At 41.2% G+C, this 24,624-nt stretch overlaps 1 protein-coding gene across 8 annotated transcripts in view; it reads left to right on the forward strand.

The window, feature by feature from the left end:
* Nucleotides 1-24,624, forward strand: part of KHDRBS2 (KH RNA binding domain containing, signal transduction associated 2) — a 325,396-nt gene that overhangs the window by 1,270 nt on the left and 299,502 nt on the right. The gene's annotated exons all lie outside the window — the stretch shown is intronic.

The following is a 24,624-nucleotide window of genomic DNA, read 5'->3' on the forward strand; positions in this document are numbered from 1 at the left end:
TACTCCTAGTTAATACTGAATTCTCTCCTCGTTAAGTGAACAACTGAAGTTGAGTTTTTGTGGCAGGCAGAGCTACAGTTCCTCCTTTCATTTGAAGAAGATGCTATTGTCTCACTTGAACTCATTACGTCTTATGCTGTGTGTATGTGTGCTTTTTAATTTCATACTCAGCTATATATGGCAAGAGCTAAACCCATCACAGTGTCTATAATTCAGCAGTGCTTTCATTTCACTTCATTTGGTTCGTATTTGCCGTGTTGGGTTCACCCTGTCTTTTTAGGAGATGGAACAGGACTCTGCTCATCATGGAGTTGTGCTGTGGGATTCACCATTTTGAGCTGTCAGCATTGCTGGTCAGTCACTAAATAAAACTTTGCAAGTTGTGCATTTGTCTAACTGTTCTAGTCACATTAATCTGTGCCAAAAAAACCTGAGGTACAAAAGTATAACCACCAGAAAAATATCCCTTGAACTTATCCCTTGAGCTTTCGTTTCACTTTACTTGTATACTGTTTGTATACTTTACTTATATCCTCTATTTCTGTACTATTATTGTTTACTCAGCACGTTATTGGAGGATATAAAGTATGAAGAAACTCTGGTAGGTAAAGATGATTACGCTCCGTAATTAGTGATAGTGTTTAGATAGAAACAACTATACAGAAATCTAGGAATACATGCAAGGACATATGCCTCTGTTCCAACTTAATTTGATGTTTAAACACTCATAATCTGAAAAGCACTAAACTCACAATGCTTAAAAGCACTAAACATGTTAACTTAGTTGAGGAATCTTCAGGTCTTCTTAAGTGACAGAGTATTTATTTGCAAATCACAATAATGCAGTGCTTCTGTTGAGAATGGGAATGCTGATATGAATCAATGATGAATTTAATATACTTATAGTAGCTGCTTTTCTTCTATAGAGGGGGGGGGGAAACCATACCCATTTCTGCAGGAGATACTTTGGCACCCATGGGATAAATTTAAGTTTTCTCTCTAACGTTGTGGGTGTAGTTTTCTCTTTTCCCAGCAGGGGGAACTATGTACTGAGACACAGTGGGAGTCTCAAGAGAAGTGAGGGGTGGGGTAAGAGAGAGAGAGAAATAAGGGTGTGGGAAATTAAAATATACAACTATTTTAAAAGCCAAAAATAAGAGCAAGACTATGAAATATATGTTCACAACTGCCTTTCCTATTAAAGCTAGAAATCAACTCAGAACGGCTCACAAGCTTTAGTAAACTGTGGCTATGGCATTTCCACCCCATATGCTGTAGGTGAACATATGTGAATATTAAAAAGAGACTAAGGTGAACTGCCTATGAAAGCTGCAGAGAATGCTAATGTGAGATTCCCACCAGCTACCTGGCATTATCACTCAAAACACCATCTGTCAAGGTTTCTAGAGCCACGTTTTAGATTCCTTTAAAGAAAACACTACAGAAATTAAACTTTCATTGTAGCGATCATATCTACCTAGGAGAGCACAAACTACATGAAGGGTAACGGTAAATGCCATTGCTTGCAGGCAGCCTTCTGGGAAGCAGGTTACAAACATTATACCACCGTTTATCCAAATGCCCAGCAAATAGGAGACTACACAGCAATATTACTGTTGCATTCCACCCCAATCTCTGAGTGGTGTGAGATTTCAGGGGTTCCAGGCACTTACCAAGGGTTTGTGTTTCCTTATGGGAATGAGGCAGGGCAGAGACTGTGGTGTCTTTATGATATATGCCAGCAGAGCCCCCTTTCCTTTGTTCTCTTAATCACCTGGGTGATCACCTCAACACAGGAAGCTAGCTTGGCTTATGTTTTAACACTTTCTGGATTCAGGGGTTAGAAGGATCTCACATACAGCCTACTTCTCACCCCCACCTCACCCCTCAAAATCCTCATAACATTACATTACTAGCCTTTAAAATGGCATCTTTACTGGAATTATAATATTGCTATCTGCTATATTGGCTATTATTTGCTAATAGAGGGATAGCCTTTTAAATCACAACTTAGGAAGTCTTTTTACTAGTAATGTATTTCAATTACATGCACAAGGTCCTCTTTGTGTTTCAGGGCTTAAACTTGAAAGTGATTCTTCATGTCACTTGCTAATGCTTGGGGGTTAAAGTCAGACAAGCTCAAGCAGAACTCTTAGGGATATGTGTAAAGAGAGTTTAGGTTAAGGATATCTGATTAAATTATGAAGAACCTCTGCATTTTCTTAGGGGATAGATCTTCCGAGCCTAGGAATGACTATTAGTATGCCTTGTCCAGTATGCATAACTTATTTTTGTAATGGCTAGTTCTAACACCTTCCTTATAACCTTACTTATATTTCAATAAGGAAAGGTGCACTTATAAATAAACCAGCATCAATAATACTGAGCTCTAGTTCAGTTATGTTAATGGTAAGGATCCAACATACGGAAATATTTAACATCATTTGTAATTTGTGAAGTTTGGAATGGCCCTGCATCAGACAGTGCAAAGACATAAGACTGCAATCCCATACACTTTCTTAGGAGTGCTTTCCATTGAATCCAGATGCTGCAGCTCAGTAACTTTGGACTAAGCATCCACTTGACTGAACAGTTGTACTCTCAGTAGAAAGTGTACAGGGGAATGTTGATTTATCCACTTTGTTCTGTAACCAAAGTATGCAGTCCTGGTTCCTATTGAAACCAAATATACTGTGAAATGTTAATTCTACAACCCTATGCACACTTACTTAGGTGTAAATCCCATTGAATTCAGTGGGACTTGCTCCTGAGGAGACATGTATAGGATTGCACTATTAGCTGCATACATGCCCCTTTGGAATTCTGTACAGACATACTGTATGTTTGTATCTTAGCTTTCATACATTATATGGGCAAGCCCAGGGTCTAATGGTCTCACCACAAAAGCAAACTTCCTAGAGCCTGTTCTTTCTTCCCTGTAGCAGTATCATCTTTAAATCCTTTATATATGATTACAGATGAGCAGAAGCAGGGGAAATATTCAGACGCTGTAAAATCTCAAATCCTAAAAGAGAATTTCTCCATACTAATTGGATCACATTATGCAGCCACCTGTTGCAACAGGCAGCATAATTACTGATCCTTCTAAGTTCATTGTTACCAGAATTAACTGTACAGTATTTTGCAGTTAACCTTTCTAGGTGGCAGGTAAGAGATCATTGTACATCATTCAACCACATAGTTTCCAGTGGCTATAAAGATATTTAAATACCCAGCAATGGGGATATTTAAACTGCTTATTTTATGTGCCATATTTTATTATTATTACCATAGAACTTGGGGCAACTAATTCAGATTTTTATGTTGGGCACTGTAGGGCAAACATTATGTCATTTTTGAGCGAGCGCAAGTAAGCAAAGTGGGAGGGATCAGTCTGAAAACATGAATGGAAAAAAAACCAACAGCTTGGTGATTCCTGACATGTGTGACACTGTCCGCATGACTCACTGGAATCTGCAGTTCCACTTTCTATTGTTTGTGGAAGTTTGCCTTCTCTATTTTAATTGTGTTTTTACATTACAATTTACCATGATTAGAAAACACAGCTGAAAATGCAAAGTTATGCAGATTGCAGGGGGGGGGAGGAGAATTTGATCTCTCCGTGGTCACGCTGGATTCTAAATTAGATGTTTTGTGACTCTGAAAGAAAGAGATCTGATCACTCATGAAGAATTTGCAGATAATATCCTCTCAGTGAGCAGCTGTGCTCAAAAGGAACAAGCCATGTTCTAGGACAGGGTTGAGCAAACTTTTTAATGTTTAGTGCTGTAGTCCTTTAAGGTAATTGCCAGGGGCAGCATACTGGTAGTGGAATCAAATGTGGGTGAGGCTGGACCTCAAGGTGCATGTGATCAGAGCCAAAGATGTATAGGGTCACTCTCTCTCTCTCCTCTTGGCACTCCTTCCTTCCTTTCTTTCTTTCTTTCTTTCTTTCTCTCTCTCTCTCTCTCTCTCTCTCTCTCTCTCTCTCTTTACCAATCCCCTTTTCACTTGTTTTTCTGTGTACATGGCCAGCTGCTTTTAAAACTCAGCCATATCAGTAACAGTGTGTGATGCAACATGGGAGCTTCTGCTGAGAGAAGAAAAGTCAAATATCCCTTTCATCACACAGGTACCTCTTTAGCACACCGAAGGGACCCTTCTGTATTACAGCTTTAGGCAAATGGAAATGTAGGTCTGGGTCTAGTGCATATAGATGGGAGACTACCTGGGAATCTTATGGATTCCATGTTGAGTTCAGGGGTGGGATTAAACTAATGAGTCATGTCAATGAAAGTACAATGACTTCTGCTTCTGCATGGGATGTTCCCCACCTTTTCTCCCCCCACGCAACCCTCCCCCCCCAAAAAAAAAATTGGCTGTAGGAGGATCAGGGAAAAGAAGAGGGAGGAGAGGATGAATCGTTCCGTTCAGCAAGCCATAATGCTTGCCGTCATGGAGCAATTGTCTTAGTGTGATGTTAAATTCCTCCCAGTGTCTAGCTTTTTGACTAAAGCCATGGAGAAGTTCATATTTAGACAAAGAAGCTTGGGTGTTATTATTTGAGATCAGATTCCACCTTTGCAAAGTGTGAGTGATTCATCACTTCATGCTTCCAAGTCAAAGCTGAAGCTGGATGAAATACATATACACCCCCCTCCTCATTTCTCTTACTGCAGGAAGATAATATGCATCTTTGATATCCAAGTGTTCCCTTTGCACTCTGTTCATGCTTTCCCCCTTGCCTGTGCAGTGGATGCCCAATGCAGTAATTGCGAAAAACAATCTTCCTGCAGATATTTACATCCATTTCTTTAGGCTTATCAAAAGTCCTAGAGGATCTTCACGTGAGCTTATGCTTATAAATACCTTTCCAGGCTTGAAATGAACATATATAACAAAAGCCAGCTCTTCTGCACCCATGTTTTCTTAGTTTCACAGCCTTGTTACAACTGTACAATACAAGCCCTATGAAGAATGAATGGTTGAGGAATGAATGAATGTGGTGCATGTTTATGTGTTTTTGTGTGAATGGATGGATGGAAGTATGAAAGAGACAAAGCAACAGTGATGAATGGATGGATAGATGGATGGAATGTGTGACTGAACATGCATGTATGGTTGTAGGGTAGTTGTGTGGATAAGGCCTCACTCGTTTTTTGGTTTAGCACTGCCCATCACCAGCTCTAGTCCTTCCTACCATTGGTATGCAAGCTTTTGATCATGTTCCCCTGAGGGAATGAGGTCCTGAAAACTTCAAAACATTGCCCACTTTTGCCCTAGATGTGAAATTAAAAAAACAACAACTTTTAACATTATTTTCTTCTTGAAAATAATTCTTTCTTCTTGAATATAATTCTATTACAGTACTCAGAGCTAGAGAATTGCATGCCACATAAAGTTTGCTTGACTCATTAATATATACTTCTGCTGGGAATCAAGAGGCTGTGATAAGGTCACTGCATGCAAATTATTTTCAACTGCAAGGTACACTGTTATGAAGAGTATGCCTTTCTTCTCAAAGAGAAAGGTTATTGCTTAATCCAGTGACCCACTGCCATTCAGGCACTTGCTATTTATTTGTGGATGGTTATAATTATCTTTAGCCTTAGCTGCAAGGATAATTTATTAACTGATATTGTCTGTGCAGGGCTTGGAACAAAGATCAACTTATTGTAATGTAAGTTTACTTTATAATTCATTAACTGTTGATGATATTAATTCAGTGTAAGTGGATTTCTGAGTTTTTGCTCTTTTTCGTGTGTTACAGACAGGAAGGGATCTTGCTTCAGTAAATAGCTAGCTGTCTTGCTTAGGATTGGGGTTCTTCTTGGTGGTAATGTACTCATTCATGCAAATGATTGCTTGGTGTTTCTTCAAGTGATGGAAGAACACATATGTATAAACTAGTCCTAATATTTTATAACAGATGACTTAAATAATGCACCAACATCTTGAATCTTTTAGTTCTGCTTAAGTTTCTATGAAATCAAAAGCAACAAAGAATGATAAGTATGAATATGGGATTTCATTCTTGATTAATTATTGACTGGGGACAAATTCTAGGAGCAGATCTGGGTTATTCAGTTGCAGCAAAAAGGACAGAGTGTTTTGTACAGCTGCATGCAGCAGTAGATTGCAAGGAGAGCAGCTCAGATGGTCCCACATTTAAACCCAGTTTTTTTTTAAAAAAGGATCAGCTAGTAGCCCTTGGAGAGCTGTTGCTAGTCAAAGAAGATGATACTGGGCTTGGCAGAAAAATGCCAGCTGGGTACAAGGCAGCTTCCTGTGTTCCTTTTGGACCATGCATTTTAATAGGGAAAGGTTTGCTCCTCTCATAGAAAAGGTTTTGCTGTTGTAAACTAGTTATACCCTAAGTTCAGACTTGCTGGCTTTGTGGTTTAACATTGGTCCCTGCAGTCCAATGATGTGTTTAAAATTTACAAAGCAAGCATGTATATTCAGGTTCACTTAATGACTCAGGGTTCAGTGATCTGGACTATGCACTCTGTCTTGAAAACATAAGAAGTGCCTTGCTAGATCCATCTAATGCAGTATCCTTTGAAAGAATCCCAACCAACTTCAGGCATTAGATGGTCCATCAGAAATTGGAAAGTGTTGAGCCAACAGTGGACCCCATCCCTAATCTTATACAGTACACACTTGTGAAACAGTCTTATTTATTTCATTGGAAGAAATGGGAAGAAATCTGATAGTAAATCCTATTGTTACTTATTTTGCCATGATAATTGCATGCATTGTTTAAGTCAGCGTACATACTCTTATATCCAGAAAGCGATACATTTTGTTGCCTGAAACAGTGCTTCTCCCTTGCCTGGTTAGGATTAACATATTAAACACTTGCTGCACCATTCAGATGCCAAGTCTTGCCTTCAACTAGCACAGGGCTGGAGAACCATTTCAAGGCAGCAGGATGGATGCTTCAGTCCCCCAAGCCTTGCAGGCTATCTTGACTGGTTGGTAGGGCTGCCCACCTGCCATTCACTGGAAAGCACTATGGGGTCAGACCATGTGGGCAAATGCAGGGAGCCATTTCTTTTACCTACCCTACATCTGACACCATATATGATGTATGGTGTAGGGCAGGCAAGAGTCACTTGGCCATAATGGCCTCTAGGACTGAATGGTAAGGTCTACTAGTCCTGATTGGGCCCATTGGACAGAGGTTCCTCCCTGCTGATTTAGTGCTTCTCTCATCTCATCCCCTGAAGCAGATTCATTTACCTTGTTGTGTGGCAGGGCTGGCCCTGATCTGACTTATCAACTCAAGTCATAATGTGTTTTCTAAAGTTAAAAGGGCAGCTGCTTCAATGCCACAGCTTGCACTGTTGGTTCCCTAGTGCCAGCAGTTAACCAAGGATATTGTTCCAGAATAGTAGCAGCTGCTATGCAAGGAAAGCCGCCATCCACACATAGGGCATCATGAAAGTGCATCATCAAAGTGAGATCATGAAAGCAGGTGGAGTAGTTCAGAATTCCTCGCACAGAAGCAGAGCTAGTGTGTCAAGTTATTCTGACAGGATTTTGCAGCCACTGGGTATTGCTGTACTTTAGGGGTAGCGAATGTCTTACCCATCAGATCTTGCTGAATTCCAGATCCCATCTTCCCCTGACAATTGTCAAATAATATCTGGTGGGTACCACATTTGTTACCCTTCCTGCACTATATGGCAGAGCGGAAAGTATGAGGTCAAGTGATATTCTGTTTAGCTGAATAGACTTGCCTGGCTTACCTAGCAATGGTGGTGGTTTCCAAAATACCTACTCTTTCAGTCTGCTGTGGAACTCATTGGTGTCTGAGACTCACTCTGGGGTGCATTTTCAGTTTGCATGGAGCCCTAGAAATGTCTAGAAAGCTTTGCCATCAGCCCAACCAAGCTGAGTGTGTAGCCTAAAACATGCCCAACACTACTGTGGCTGTACAGTGTACTGACCACCACTACTCTGACAATGTCATTCAAAATGCTTTTTCATCTATCAAGGAACTCCTGTGAAGCTTCCGATGCTTGAAGTTTGAAAACCACTGCATTATACTTTCTCACCTATAGTGAGTTATGTAATTGTTGCATTTTATGGAACAATTCAAGTGACCTTCTGCATTTGCTCATTGATGTGTGAGTTGCATAAAAAGCTAAACTGCAAGGAAGGTGATAACAAGAAAAAAATATATAGATCACAGCCAGCCAATGTGGTGCCCTCCAGATGTTTTGGACTACAACTCCAATCACCCTCAGCCAACATAGCCATCCATTGGGGATGATGGAAGTTGTAGTCCACACATTGGCTACTTCTGATCTAGAGTAAACTTTGATTAAAAATTTCATAGCATCTGCAATTAAACTGGCCATATTTTATTAGGCGGTGGCACAGTTGTTTCTGGACTGAGTTTAAGGTATATATATATATATATATAGGCACAGAGTAAACACAGATTCCTGGATGCCAATAATGACCACTTTAAATTCAAGTGTTGTAGCTGTATCCAAGAATAAAGTGACTTGGAGCAGCCCTTGCTTGCAGAGCTTTGGAGATCTTGGAGATCCACAGAGCTTTGGGTTGGGGTGGCTGTTTGTATAGCCCTGCAATAGTTAGGTCTATGTATTTCTAGTGGGGGAATTTAATAAGCAGACGAGCCTGTGAATGCCCAACGCCTGCAGCTGTTGTGCATTTGCACCTTTTATCTCTTGCAACATTTCCGTTCTCAAGTTAACCATAACAACTTGAGGAATTGCTGGTTATAGTGTCTGGTTTCCCCTCACTAGGCCTTTAGCCAAAGGAGATTTCAGTATTAATGTTGTTCTGAAACTACTTACTACAGAGAAAGTCAAATAAATGCTATGACTGGAATCAATTTGCTGCTTTGGCAAAAGAGTAATAAATGGGAGATTGCAGAAGGACAACACACACACACACACACACACACACACACACACACACAAAATTATATAGCACACTCCTCTTTTGAGAAGACATTCTTCCTTCACCTATGAAGAAGCATGACAGGGGGGGAAATGACCAGAGCTACATTTCAAAGTGTTTGCCTCTCTGTGTGTGTCTGAATGTGTGTGTGTGTGTGTGTGTGTGTATCTATTCCTTCCATCCCTCCACCAAACTGAATCCCTGAAATTCTTGAACTGACATGATACATCTTGTCAGAGCTACTAGTGGGCCATGCAAGGGCATGGGAGGGGGTATAACTTCCCGGGTGAGGAACGTGCTTCAGTCCCTCAGGAGTGGAAGTGATGCTACAGTGCACTCCTTGGCAAGCTGCATAAATCACAGGGCTTTGCAGCATGGGAGGCACTGACAGAGAGAGAAAGGCACTGAACTGTGCAGTACAAGGAAGGACTGTGCTGCATCTCTGCCATCATTATTTCAGCCTAGAATATTACCCCCTTGCTATTCTGCAAGAACTTTCAGGCATTGAAATGCCAGGTGTGGGCATTGTATGAATAAATACTACACATTGCACATCCTCAAGGCTGTGCAGGGGATGTTGCTGCCTGGACCAAAAACTTCATAACTAGTTGTTCAGGGAATCAAGGGTTCCCTTAATGTTTTCCTTACCATCATCTGAAGACCTTGAGCTACCTCTTAAAGTTTCTTTGCCCTTGTTTAACTAATAATATATAATGCCACTTATAAATGCCAAACCTTCAAGCGGTTTCTCAGAAATCCTCTATACTAATTAGTGAAATCGGTCCCTGAGTGATGTTCCTTGTGCAGGCAAAACAGCAGCATCTAAGAACAAGAAGGAGGTATGGACAGGCTTGGGAAGACTCCAAGGTCTGCAGGAATAAAACTCACACATATAAATAGTCTAGAAAAACAACTCGGGTTGTGGAAATGGATTGGAATATCCTGGAAGAACAACTAGCTACCTGGTTGGTTGGCAACCTGAACATGAGCCCTCCACACGGTGCCATTTGTTGCTGACCTACTTTTAAAGTTTAATGAATAAACCTCTTTCCGCAGCAAGTTATGTAATCTTTAAAAAAGATACTGTAAATTAATAACCGGTCCAGTCCCAAAACAAAGCAAGTAAAAGTTTTGCAAACAAAAAAAGGAGGTCAGAACGGTGGGAAAGAGAAAACATTGTAGAAATGTACACACATACACACACAGCTGACATGTGAGTTCCCAGTTTGGTTAGATAGTATCTTTGTAAAGGAAAATATTCATGTTACTCTTTCCATGAAAATGGCTCAACAAAAATCTGCATCCTGCAGTAATCTCAAGAAAACTTTTGTATTTTTTGTTGAGCCATTTTCACGAAATCACAAGATGAGCATTTTCCTTCAATTAAGGTGCTATCAAAATGCATTCGGAACTTAGTATTTCTTACAGGTCTTTTCCTTTTCCTTTTCTTCTTTGTGTAAAATTTATACATATAGAGGATTCCTGTCATTGAATGGGTCATCTGAAATGTTTCATAAAATGAATAACAGAAAAGCACACATTAACTAGGACATCTGGCGCTCACTCTGCAAATACAGAAAGATACATTCCTGGCTGCCGCTGCAAACCTCCCCTCCCACCAGTGTAAATTTCCCACAGTCCCACATTCTGTTTCCTTGGTTGTCCTGTGCTGGAATGTGTTATGAAGTTGATGTCAAGTCAAAGGTCTAAAATCTCTTACTGTTCAGAAAATTTTTTGTAACTATAGTTAGAGCATGGTAGTGATAATGCAAAGGTTGCAGGTTCGATCCCGTATGGATCCTGCATTACAGGCGGTTGGACTAGATGATGCTTAGGGTCCCTTCCAATGCTAAGATTCTACATCTGATTAGGCATATGTGTCAGATTTCAGTCTGATGTGAAAGTACCTTTACAATTCAGTTTCCACTTTTTCATTAGTAACACTGTCTCTCAACCTGGAAAGCCAGGCAATTGTTCAAAGAATGGAGATCTCCTCAAGGTGATATTGAGAGTGTAAGAAATGTTTTGAAAGATAATTTAAAGCACAGTTTTTGTCTTCCCCAGTTAGGGTCATGTGGTTTAGCGGGTAGTTATATTCAGAGTAGAGCCATTTAAATTAATGAACCTAAGTCCATTAGGTCCATTAATTTCAATGGAGGTCATTCAACGTTGCACTCTTCTGATCGTTCAGTGCAAGCATTTTGGCTTCCCAGATTGAACTCTCCCCTTTCCCCACCTCATGCACTATTCTGGGTGTGTGTGTGCATGAGGACACACAGGGGAGGAGAGGGGGGAACACCCCATCATGCAAGCAGAAGTCCTTGGTGAGGGCTTCTGCTGATGGGATGTACTGGTTAAATCATTCCCCTTGGGGCTGTGCTAAGTAGCACTCATGTTACCTATAACCCTTCACACTTTTAATCTGTATATTAAGAAATGATCTCTGGTCTTTAATTTTTCAGAATGGAATGGACTGGTCTTTCTTCCTTTCATTCTACAGTGGTACCTCGGTTTACGAACTTAATCCATTCCAGAAGTCCATTCTTAAACCAAAACCATTCTTAAACTGAGGCACACTTTCCCTAATGAGGCCTCCCACATCCAGTGCCCTTCCACCATTTGGATTCTGTTCTTAGACCAAGGTAAATTTTGCAAAACCGGTTTTGCGGAGTTCATAAACCAAATTGTTCGTAAACAGGGCTGTTCTTAAACCGAGGTACCACTGTATGTATGGATGCAAGGATCCAAAAATATATATTGAAAGTTAACCTTCCTAGATTATGAATTCCCCAGATGGTACTCCTAAAAAGTGAGTCATTTTTGGTATTAGTATCCTTCATACACTGAATAAGACACACAGCTGGACCAGCTGGAACTAAACACCCTGCTTGTTACTTATACAGGAGTAAGGTAAAGGTAAAGGACCCCTGGACAGTTAAGTCCAGTCAAAGGTGACTATGGGGTTGCGGCGCTCATCTCGCTTTCAGGCCGAGGGAGCCAACATTTGTGCACAGACATCTTTCCAGTTCATGTGGCCAGCATGACTAAATGGAACACCATGATGGAAACCAGAGTGCACGGAAACACCATTTACCTTCCCAATGCAGTGGTACCTATTTATCTACTTGCACTAGTGTGCTTTCAAACTGCTAAGTTGGCAGGAGCTGGAACAGAGCAACGGGAGCTCACCCTGTCATGGGGATTTGAACCGCCAACCTCCTGATTGGCAAGCCCAAGAGGCTCAGTGGTTTAGACCACAGGTCCACTTATTCTCTAACTCTGAGCTGGGCTCACTGCAGAGCTGTGGGGATCCCTTGTGAGTAGAAAAGTGGACTCCTTGAGTTCACTAGTCACTACCTGTTGGACTACTTGACCCTGTGATACTCTTCTGTTACAAGAATTATGAACACTTTGGCCGAGGTACCACTGTAATTCCTAAAGTAGCTACTTAGGTGTATGCAACAAAATATTCTGGCTTGCAGGCACGGTCTGGGTATCATCAAGGAAGAGGGAAGAGTTCCTTGGGCCAGCAAAGATGGAGACAGTGATTTCCCCCAAATCTAGCTGCTTTCATGTTGGGTCCCAGGAAGTGTTAAGGTTTGGGGACAGAGTGGCAGGAGCCAACCAATCAGTGAAGAGTAAACCACTTGGGACAACACCTGTGAGAGGGAATATGCCATTAGTCCCTGCCATTTAAATCAAAGAGAAGGAACTGGAGTATCCCCAACACCTCTTATTAATGTGAGGGAGATGCTTTGGACATAAATTGCTCTCTGCTGGATAAAGGCATGGATAGTCTCTGGGTACAGATAGGTTCTCTTAAAACAACAATTAATGGGGAAGGGGCTCTATTTTGTTACGGCGTCATAAAAAAGGGATCTCCCTGATTCATTATTAGCACAGAAGTTGCACTTGACTAGATGGAAGTGACTTATTCTCCTAGATAGTAGCTACTTGATGACAGAGTGTGAAAGTAGGCCTGCCATGTGGCAGTCGGAATCCGGATGCATGGCAACCCATGTCAGAGGTCAAGATTTTGGCAAATTTCCAAATATGGCAACCCTAGTGAAGGGTTCCTTTGGCAAATGCTTATAAAATGTCAAACTATCAATAGTTAATTTGAAAGAAGAAAAATGTTGGATTTCTCCCCCCCCCCCCCGTCATTTCATACGGGGTGATTTTATTCACTTTTAGCTGAGTGTTCATACAAAATGTAAATTATTGTTGCAGGAAGATGTATTTTATGGATTAACACAAGGCGTAGCCCAATGAAACTTCAGTATTTCAGCTACATACGTATATTAAGACCAGAAGTAGGTTGTCTATATGGAATGAAATCAGAGTGCTAGTTTCCCAGGAGTGGCGTTACTGTCTCTTAACTAGAGAGGAGAGAAGGAGAGAAGTGGCAGTTGGGAGGTCAGCAAGGTGCAGACACAGTGGCAGGAGTATTATATTGGTTCTGCTGGAAAGTCCACATCACGCTGACCTCCCTACCGCTTGTCCCCTCCCCATCTGTCTCCCAGTAAGCAGCAGCCCTGGGAGCTAATGTTGCAGTTCACATTGTCCGCATGTTCATGAGTACACTCAGGTTTTTTGCTCCTTATTATTTATTACTATTGCATATATATCCCATTTTCCTCCAAGGAGGTCAGGCTGCTGCACATGGTTTCCCCCACCAGACTAGCGTACTAGCAGATACAATTAAGATGTAGAAAATGGAGCCTTTCAAATTCAATGTTCATCAGACCACTATATTTCTGTGCAATTTTCAAAGGCTTCATTTTTTTTAAAAAAAGGGGACCCGAAGGTATATAGCTAATAGCTAAATAAAGAAGGATTAATAACCTTTAATTTACACATTAAAGGAATTTAAAGGAAAAAGTAATTTACTTTTACCTCTTAAAATAGAATGCTCAAAAGCACTTAATGTCACCAGTCTAATCACAATGTTTCAAAAGGACTATAATTTCAGCCCTGATTTGTATCTTTGGCAGCATCTGTCTGATAGGAATTGCCGTTGTGATTATTTTTGTGCAAAATATATGCATGCATAAAGCACACACTGTGCTGGAGAGGTTAGTGCTGCAGTAATAGAAATCATTTGCAGCTGTAGCTTCCGCCAAAGGTTAGAAATGTTAAATGAAACCTGCTTCCATCATTTGAAATTAAAGGAATTAACTGGCAGGTCATTTAAAATTCTTATTGGCAGCTGCTTTTATCTATTATATTTAATTAATCAAAATGTAATGGAAATCTTCTGGAGTTGCCTATTAAGCTTTGGGGGGGGGGGACCACCATAATGTAGAAGTCAAAATTATATATATATATTTGAGGGTTTCTTGCTTTAGGAATGAGTGGGGGCCCCCCAAACCTCTTACATTTGCATTTTTATAACTTTCCTCACTTTTCCATTTGATTTTCATTTAGAACTTTTCTGCTCATCATCTCCATTCCATTTGCCATTGCACTGAACTCTTCTCCCTCGTCTGCCTCTATCACTCCATTGCTCTCGCATTTCCTCCTCGGCACATTTCTCTTTTTGCCTCTCCTAATTTCCTCCACTGTTTCTTTATGGATGCTTATTGCAGTCGGTTAATGAGATATCTCCCAGAACGAACAAAAGGACTGGAGAAATAAGGAGATGGCTGATTAGAGCAAGAAGAGAAAGAAACAGCTGAGCATTGCTGCTAATTTTTAATTACTCCACATCTCCAGTTCTAAAAATTTTCTGTGCTTCAGCATGCCTCTACCATCACAGCAAATCCAGGGCCATAGGGTGTAATGCAAGCTGATTTTTCTTTGTTTTCTCTAATTAGGCTTCTCTTTCTTCTCTCACTGCAGGATGCCTGCTCTTTAGTTAACAGTAAAAATAGTTAAGGATGCAACCCTAAACAAACTACCGCTGGAGTAGGTCCTACAGAAATGGATGAGGCCAATTTCTAGGCTAACTTGGTCAGCATCAAGCTGTTGTGTACAAAATGATATTCTTTTACAATCTCCTTGGCCTATCAGAAACGTCTCAATTCTCCTTTTGCTGAGATTTTATGTACTTCAAATTACTAGCGCATATTTCAAAGCGTTGCCTTGCATTCTGTCTTGTAAGTGATAGTGCTTCAAAGAGACATGGCCGTCTCCCTCCCTCTCTCTCTCTCTCTCTCTCTCTCTCTCTCTGTGTGTGTGTAGCTCATGAGTTATTCAGCACAAAGTACAAACAGGAATTAGTAACAGATGATGGTAAATAAATACTTCATATTTTGTTTGCCTCTTGCTATTATCACCTAAGGATAGGGCTGGATCCAGCGCTGTTTTTCTAGAAAAAGAGGTGCCAGAATTCACCATGAACACCTCCCTCGTTCTCTTAGAATGGCAATGGCGCCCACCTGAGAGGTGCTGGAACTGAGTTCCGGTGAGTTCTGCCTGAAAAAACACACCACTGGCTGTATCCAATGATAGCTTTGCCTTAGCAGAAAGCACTTCCCTTAATATAAGTCAGGGCACCTGATTTACCCCAGTCACTCCTACCTACCACAACCCTCCACACCATATACAGTACTGTTCTGTTCCAGAAGATTCCCCAATCTTCAGGAACAGCTATTTTGGGGGGGGGGTGCAGGGAGGCATAGGCAAAACTAGGGTGCTTCACCTTACAGAAGCAGAAGTGCTTTCCCCTGGCACAAAGCCACCACTGGATACAACCCATGATGACAGCAGCACAAGACATACACCCTAATTTTAGTCAGTTCACAACCCAAAGCGTTTTCTCCTCCATAGCTTGAGTGCATTTTGTGTTTTGTTCAGTATAGCTGTTAACATGAAACCCAGCCTACTAAAATCTCCAAGCCTAACTGCATGTTATTTCTTATCGCTATCAGTTGCTCTGTGTGAACAAAAGGGCAGAATACTAAGGAAGGAAGATTTTAAAACTTAGTGTGCACCTTTAAAGGGTAAAGTAAAGGGACCCCTGACCATTAGGTCCAGTCGTGGCCGACTCTGGGGTTGCGGTGCTCATCTCGCTTTACTGGCCGAGGGAGCCAGCGTACAGCTTCCGGGTCATGTGGCCAGCATGACAAAGCCGCTTCTGGCAAACCAGAGCAGCGCACAGAAACGTCGTTTAACTTCCCGCTGGAGCAATACCTATTTATCTACTTGCACTTTGACGTGCTTTCGAACTGCTAGGTTGGCAGGAGCAGGGACCAAGCAACGGGAGCTCACCCCATCACGGGGATTCGAACCGCCAACCTTCTGATTGGCAATCCCTAGGCTCTGTGGTTTAGACCGCAGCACCACCTGCATCCCTAGTGTGCACCTTTAACCTGATCCAAATAAGGAGATTCATAAATGAAATCTGGCATCCATGCATGTATCAATTGCTCCAGCAGGGACTCTGAGCATCTGCTGGACATGCACTGAGATGCCAGCTGAATGTGTGTCTGAATGTAGATGCCATATAGCTGCATAATATTATTTTCGATAGGGTGTGCTTTCAGATACATACCTCTGTCCATATTCTGACACAACTCCTCATGGGTTAAGTAGCATCTTTTGCATGTGACCAGAGTTGTCTTTGGGTTCAAGCTTAAGTGGCCTGCATAAAATGTGTAATTTTAATTCAGGGCTCAGCCCTAAAATCTGTTTGAAATGCCAAGGTGCATCCACAGTAACAGTCAAGTATGGGGAAACTGTAGCCCTTCAGGTGTTGTTGTCACCAGGGTAAATGGCAAGGAATGGTGCAAGTTATCCAGCAACATATAGAGGGCCACAGGTTCCCTATCCCTGATATAGATAGATAATTTCCTTCAAAATATTCATTCTTACTCAATGAGCAAAGTTCTTAAATTAAAATCAGTGAGTCTAACAATACTATAATAGGTTGATCATAGCGTCATGCAGACTTGGCCTACTGTGTCCAATGCTCTTCTTTTTCGTCAAATAAAAAATGTATCCATTAAGCAAATGGAGGTAATAGGGGAAAACAAAACAAAACAAAAGGCCATGAGAGGAGATTATATGTATTTCTCATTCATTCAGAACAGCTTCCTTTCTCTCTCCCCCCCCCCCCTTCCCCTCTGTCAGATACCAAAACTAGGAATCACTGAATGAATAAACTGGGATTACTGATAGATGACTACTACAAATTTACAACAAAAGCGACAGCATCCAAAACACCATAAAGCTAACAATACTGCTGAGTGCTCAGATGCAAGTCACCAGGGGAAACATGATGCTATAATATAGAGCGATCTGAATAATATTGATTGCAGTGAAGATACATCACCCATTATTAAATTTTCCTTTGCAGTGTCCGTCAGGTCCCTTATCCTTCTTGGTTAAATTTATTACTCCAGCATTTCAGCGTTTCTTTGAACTGCACAACAGAATGGACCGTGTTTTGAAGGCTTTGAAGGAAGAGGTTCAAAAATAAAAGGCACAATGCAGCTGAAGAGAGTATTGTGCACTCAAGTTTAGGGAATGAACGTTAGATATTTATGAGAAAACGAAATCCTTGCTTTGGTGTTTGCCAAAAACACATCCCTGAGGGCATGTTGGGCATTCCTGGGAAGTGTCACTGCAACCATTATGCAGAAGCCGCCGCCAGTACCTGCCCTGATCCTCCCTCTATGGTTTGCTTTGGAAACCACCATTATGGTTTCCCGCAACGTCCCAGAAGATTCCTACATTAGGAATATTGTTGGGAAATTTATATGCACTATTGTTAATCCTTGGGCTGGTACAAAAATGTAATTGAATTCTGCCCCAAACATTTTAGGATGGTATGGCAAGAAAACTGTGAACTGAAGTCCAATTAGTATTATCATTTGATCATGTGGTAGCTGCAGTGATCATATGATGAATCTAGGGATGTGAATTAGGTGTGCAGTCGAAGCCCTCTGAAATTGGATCAAAGAACTAAAGCTCCAAACAGAGCTATAAAGGAATGAATAAAACTCTTTAAAAACTGTATCAAAGAAAATATGCTTCCAATAAAGCTCCTTCTCCTGATTGTTACATACGCAAGACGTAGTATATTTTTGACCCAGTCATCTGGAACAGCTGAATTCAGACACATACCCAGCTATGATCAAATCTACCATGAAGTGCATAATTGCCTACTCTCATTTCAACATCTGTGCATAGACATAAGATGATTTTGCAGTGCTGTGGTAGAGTTTATGATGCTAAGCAAGAATGCTTAGTAGGCTTTTCTAATGTGCTTTGGAATAGTTTGGGGGATGTGTGGGTGGAAATACTGGAACATTTCAATGTAGGCTTGAACAAGCTGCAATCGATTTACAATATGGAGCATCCTGTTTGGAAAAGTAAATATATTTTTTCCCCAATTTGAGTATCTGCTTTGTGGCTATGCCAAAGTCAGCGATGTGCCCTGGATTCCACCAAATCCTTGATTGCAGTTTCTTTTCTTGTTTGGATTTATGTTTTATACATAAAACATATAGAAGGCTTTGTTTATTTGATGCTCCTCAAGTTTATTCATGGTGCTAAATCAGTTCGGCTCCCATCAGGCTGTGATTGAGAAGTTGTAGCAAAATGTTCAGGCAGGTAGCAGGACATCCTGTTCAGTGATGAATCTAATGATCAGGAAGCATGTTTCATCACTGATTTAAACAAATGAGAGTCATAGGAGAGTTACTTAGAAGCTTGCAAAATTTTGCCCATAATTGCTGGAAGATAAGGTCCAATTCTATGGTTCTTTAACTATCCATGGATTTCAGCAGTGGGGTGCCAGGTAAGTTAAATCTGGGTGATTCCAGATGAAGAGTAAATTCAAAAATGGACAACTAGGATCTTCCTTTTCAGGTTTTCCCTAGAAATGATAAATTCGGATTAAAGGGGTGGGAAATATGGACTGGCATTCTGATGTCAATGACATTGTGCGAATGTTTTTTTTAAAAAAATATTGCCTGCATGAAGAGCACAATAATTGCACAATAAGCACCCATGTGGAAGCACCCTCCATGGTCAAGGGAAAGTGTGTTCAATTCAAACATTGCTGCACTGCTCTTTACCCAAGGCATAGGAACCACAGGTCATTGCTACGCGTAGCTATGCATTGTCTACCCTGACTGGCAGTGGCCTCAGGGGTTTCCAGACATGGAATCTTTCCGAGCCTCACCTGAGATGTTGGAGATTAAATTTGGGACCTTTTGCATGTGGAGCAGATTCTCCACTACTTCGCCACGGCCCTTTCTGAAGGCGGTTCATTATGTTTGTTTCTTTCATCTCCCCTTCCCTCCCCTGAAAAAAATATGTATAAACTTCATTTTCCATATAAAATGCCTTAAGCAGTGAACCATCCAATGCAAAATAAATAAATAAATATTATTATGGCAGTAAAAATAATTATTACTATGAATTATACCCATGGCTCCCTCTTCTCATTGCTATTGATGTCCTTAGGTGCTCTATAACCTAGTCTTTTTTTCCCCTTCTGGTGTCATAGAACAAAATGCCCTTGTCTACCTTCTATTTCTTTCTTATGTCAGCTGGTGTGCCTTCCACATCAGTGAGCTCTGTATGAGCTCTTTATCTGCATATTTGCAAAATATTGGGTAAACTGCCAACGAGTAAGAGATGCCCCCCAAAAAATAAAGAAAAAAGTTTTAATTGTGGCTCGTGAGAATTCTCACCAGATGACAATATTGAGATTTTTTGGGATCCCCTCCACCCCCCCAAAAAGAAATCTAAACAGAATATTGAGTCTATATCTAAGAACATAAGAAGAGCCACGCTGGATCAGGCCAAAGACCTATCTAATCCAGTATCCTGTTGACACAGTGGCTAACCTGATATCCATGGGAAGCCCACAAGTGGTTATGAGCACAGCAGAACTCTCCCCATTTCTGCTCTCTAGCAACAAGTATTCAAATGCACATTGCCTTTGACAGTGGAGGTAGAAAATAGCCTCATGGCTAGCAGCCACTGACAGCCTGAACCTTCATGTATTCATCCCCCCCATTGATATCTGTGCTGTCCCAGTCTTTCGAGAAACCTGACACTAATTACTTTCTTCCTTAAAAGCCCAAAGATAAACACCTTCGTTTGTATATGCTGCTTCTTGGATTGTATTCTGAGGGCAGTTGCCACGTCAGCCATCCGTTCTGGAGACATTGAGATGGTCTGTCTCATTTCCCCAGAGCATCCCCAGCAAATTAACAGTTTGGAGGATGCCAGGGCAAAGTCATCAAGCAATTTGAGGCATGAAAATGTGAAGATGGTGTCTAAGACGTCAGCTTCTGATAGTACAAATAAGCTAATGGTTGGAAGAAGCAAAATCAGTGTATCTTTGTCAAGCTTTGACACTTTTCACTCAACAGCTTCTATCTAAAGGTGCCTTTCCACTAGCATAAAGCCCCTTTGTTCTTCCAAGGGGCAGAGGTTCTTTTTTGATCTGGAACACAGTGATGACTAAATTTTTATTTAATAGCCAAAACAAAAAACTACAAAGTGTTACAATTAACTTATGTCCTGTCCTTTGGTTGTTGGGAACCTTGTCAGCAACAGATGGGACACTAATAAGGCTTATCTATAGATTAAAATTCCCATATGTTATCACCCTAGTATATGATAAACAGTGAGAGCATAATACTGTATATTCCATAGAACAACAAAATAGAAACATAACAACTAAAACACTCTTTTCTTAAAGAAGGGATGTTAGGGGTTAGAGAGGTGATTCCAAATCCAGAGTAAGTTTTCAATTGGTCTGAAAGACTTTGCACAAGCTCTTTTCAAGCTCTCTGCTCTTTATTTGCTACAGTCGTATTCAACATGCTTCTTTGATGGTCGCATAACCCCATAACACATTATGCTGCTGCACTGTGAGAAGCTATCCACTAGCTTTTGTGCAAGAGTTCACACATTTTGTTTTATGTCTATGGTTCCTGGAATCCATCATGGGACAGGTATACTCACCTGCTAAATTAAAAATGGCACCTACATCAGCCACCACCTTGCTTACTCACAGACATAAGCTATTTGCCCCTCTCCCCTGTTTTTTTTTTTTTTAAGAATAATTTTTTATTAACCGACCAATCACCTCAAATCAAATCAAATTACATAAATTCCAAATTACACAGCCAAATTTTAAATTTTTGTTGGGGGTACCCATATTTCAAGTTCCGAAGGGATCCAATCAACTTCTTGCTTCTTACTGCTGTTTTAATGTCCACAAATCTAACCTTATGATGTTCCCAGTACTATCCAGTCCTTTCTTATTATTTTTCCACATCTCTTGTTGTTATTTTCATATATTTTTCCTTTCTCTTTGTGACCTCTGATAGTCTCCGCAAGCTGGTTAGAACAGTTTGTAATCCTGCGTGGATATGCCCCTCTCCCCTGTTCAGAAGTGAAGGAAAAGTGGGTGTCAAGTCCTGAAATGTAGGGATATTTAAGGGGGCATGTTCAATGTCAAAGAGACTACTGTAAGCCAGTGCAAACATGAAATGTCTCTCGTGTATTGTGAATTTTCAGGGACTATTAACTGACTGCATCTGTGTGGCAAGCAGTTTGTGCACATAGTAACTAGTCACATGATAGAGACCTTACTGTCCCTAGATTTTTAAATTTTATAATCAATTTTATCATATGGCTTCATGAAACAGCAGCCCCCGCAAGGACACTTGTTCAGCAGAAACACTCTATGTTTTCCCTGTTATTTGTCTTGCACAATTAAAACTTGTGCAAGAGACCAAATGCATCTGTGTCTGTTGCTGCTGTGTGTGTTTGTGGTGTTGCAATCTAGTCTGAGGTATGAGAGCTTTGTATGGTGGCCATATGAACAGGGCAGCAAATATGTTTGTGTTTGTTGGGGGAGCATACAGTTTTGTCTGTTTGTGTGTTGCTATTGGTCTACAACTGCTGCGATAGCAGGGCACAGTGTTGGGTTCCAGCCTTATCCAAAGCAGGTGACAAGAGCAGCACTGACACCATGATAATATATGGTAAAAAAAATGGGTCCCCAAATGTATGTTTGGGGTAAAGGTGAGCCCCTCCCATGTTCAAAAAGGTTGAAGGCTACTGGTCTAAGGTATAAGATTCTTGAACAGTGGCCAAATTATACCAGTGAAAAACATTAATCTGTGTGAGTGAAAACTTGCATAAGTGGCTTATGACAGGAAGTATATTAATTCCAGGATTATACTTCTCTCATTTTCATTCTTTTGAAGATGCTGAACAGGTTTTTATATACTTTCAAACTGGGTTATGATACAGCATTCCAGCTGCTCTTAAAACGTACTTATTTAAAACTTCAAAGAGAGAAGCTTGAGTTTCAAAGTAATGTCATGGGGTGTCTTTTTTCTCAAATCACTGTGGGATTTGAATTTTTAAAAAAGCAGGGATGCTTGGTGCTCAGGCCACTGAACAGGAGGGGAGAAGTTGAAATAGGTAAGGTAAATGATACCCTTCAGACACAGGCAAGATGCCTCTCACAGAGCTGACATGGGGGAAATTGGATCTTTCTGCAAGACATTTGTGAATGCAGAGCTGAAGGTTAACATGAGAAAAATGTGAAATTTGATTTAAAAAACTGTGTGGTGTAATGAACAAAGCAACTTTGTCTCTGCTTATGGAGACACTATGAAGTAAAAGGAAAAAGGTGGCAATATGCCTAAAAACGTGAGAAAAGGGGATTAGAAATGGCAGAAAACAAAGTTACCATTTGCTGAGTAAATATAATCCTATCAAAGTACAAGGTGCTTGACATAAACAAAATGGCCATTCCCACTGAGGTAGGGTCCTTCCTCTACGTCAGAAGAAGGGGAAAACCTCCAGCCTGCAAGTGAAATTTGGCGCAGCATGGTGCCTAATTTGGCCACCAGGGAATTCAGGTGCACAGCCGATGCCCAGCAGAAAGTGGGCTTGAAATCGCCACCCAATGAGCTGATAGGCACAGACTTCAAGACTGCTCATCAGCAGCTCTTCAAAGAATCATGCAGAACCCTTTGCAAAGCCTGCATGGTGCTTTGAAGTCCTAATGATCATCACCCGATTGCTGTCTTTTCCGCCAACTGGGTCAGGTCCTCCATCCCTGTCCTCCAACCTGCATGCACATACACTCTGTGCAGAATTTGAGATGGAGATGTTGAGGTCTGTTGTTGCTCTGACAACACCTGCCTCCCCTGTTGCTTTCATTCTACATGGACATATCTATGGGACAGGAATAATAATAAATAGAGGGTTATATTGTATGCTGGCGCCAGGTAGCTGCAGTGGTTGAGGTCATGTTTCTCTCACAAAAGATTCAACTGCAGTTAATACAATCTCATTATCCCTTACCCCACTGGCTGTGAATCATTTCTGATTCATTCACCTTCTACATAACGGGAAGAGGGGATTGTCAAGGGTACATTTCATAGGCCTCTCTCTGCATGTGTGACAACTGCTCCTGATTCTTCTTGCTGCTATAAAATTGGGCTGCTCTTTCAGCGAAGGAGTTGAGTCAGGGGCAGCCCTTCTCCCTCTGTCTCCCTCTCTTTCTCTCTCCAGCTCGCCAGCAGGACAGAATTGATCTTTGTGAAATTGTGTTTTATTAGCACACCCTGTTGCTCTCCAAACTCAAAGCAGAAGGGCAGCAGGAATCCTCTACCTCCAGCTTGAGATTCGGTTCATTTGACAGGGCCTGGGGAGCACTGTGGGAATGGCATCCGAATGGAGTGTGCTGGCACATTAACTTACTCTCTCGGGTTCCCTTCTTTTGATTATATTGGGCCTTCCAATCTTCATTTAACCTTGAGCTGCATGATTCCGGAAAGAAAGGAAAGAGGAGGCTGAAGCAAAGTAGGACAAAAGACCTGCCCACAAAAACACGCTGTCAAGGCTAAAGCTTGTCATCGCAGCTGTAGAATCAAACACTTCAACAGAACAATAAAATACACTGCCATTCCCTGAACTGTGCAAGTACACTTTTAATGAGGTATTGTGTGCATTTTATTTAAGCCAGGCTTCTCATTCATACGTCTCCCCAGCTTCCCTTTCGTGAGGCCATACTTTCTGTGATTGTACACTTCATTGTTCCTGATGCAGATTCTTGGTGTTTTTTCAGTTTCTCATACTATGGACAGGAGCGGCCCTTTCATGAGGCAGGGGGAGGTTGCTGCCACAGGGAGTTGATTTGGGGTGTCACTTATTTTTGCAGTCTTTCTGCCAGGGCAGGAGAGAACCACTTGAGGAGTTTTCTGCCATGGGTACCAAAATAACTTAATCCACCTCAGATGCTATGCACCTTGCCGTGTGTGTGTGTGTGTGTGTCCGTGTGTGGACGCGTGTGTGTTTATTTGCTGCTCCACCTCAGGCAGCAAAATGTCTTGGGTCACTCTTAATCAACCAATTATTTTCATGACTGTTTTGTTGACAGGACGTCATGAGGGTTGCAGTCCTAAAGGTCCATAAAACATGGCACATTTATAGTCCTCTTTAATTTTGTGGAGGGGCAGTGGGGGCCTCACATATGGAGGTGGCAACATCAACATTGTCAAATAATTTTTCTTCAGCTGAAGAAAAATGGCATTGACACATATCCATTAAGAAGAAAAGGGGCCCATCCAATGATCAATTGGTTTTTTTGAGACTTAAAAGGTCCTGCCTGAGATCAAGGGAAGGGCTGTAGTTTAGGTATGGCTAGGAAATTACTGCCTGAAAATCCGGAGAGCTGCTGCCAGTCAGTGT

The sequence above is a fragment of the Podarcis tiliguerta genome, assembly GCF_965153285.1.
Source record: "Podarcis tiliguerta genome assembly, chromosome: 3".
In the NCBI taxonomy this organism is placed as follows: Eukaryota; Metazoa; Chordata; class Lepidosauria; order Squamata; family Lacertidae; genus Podarcis; species Podarcis tiliguerta.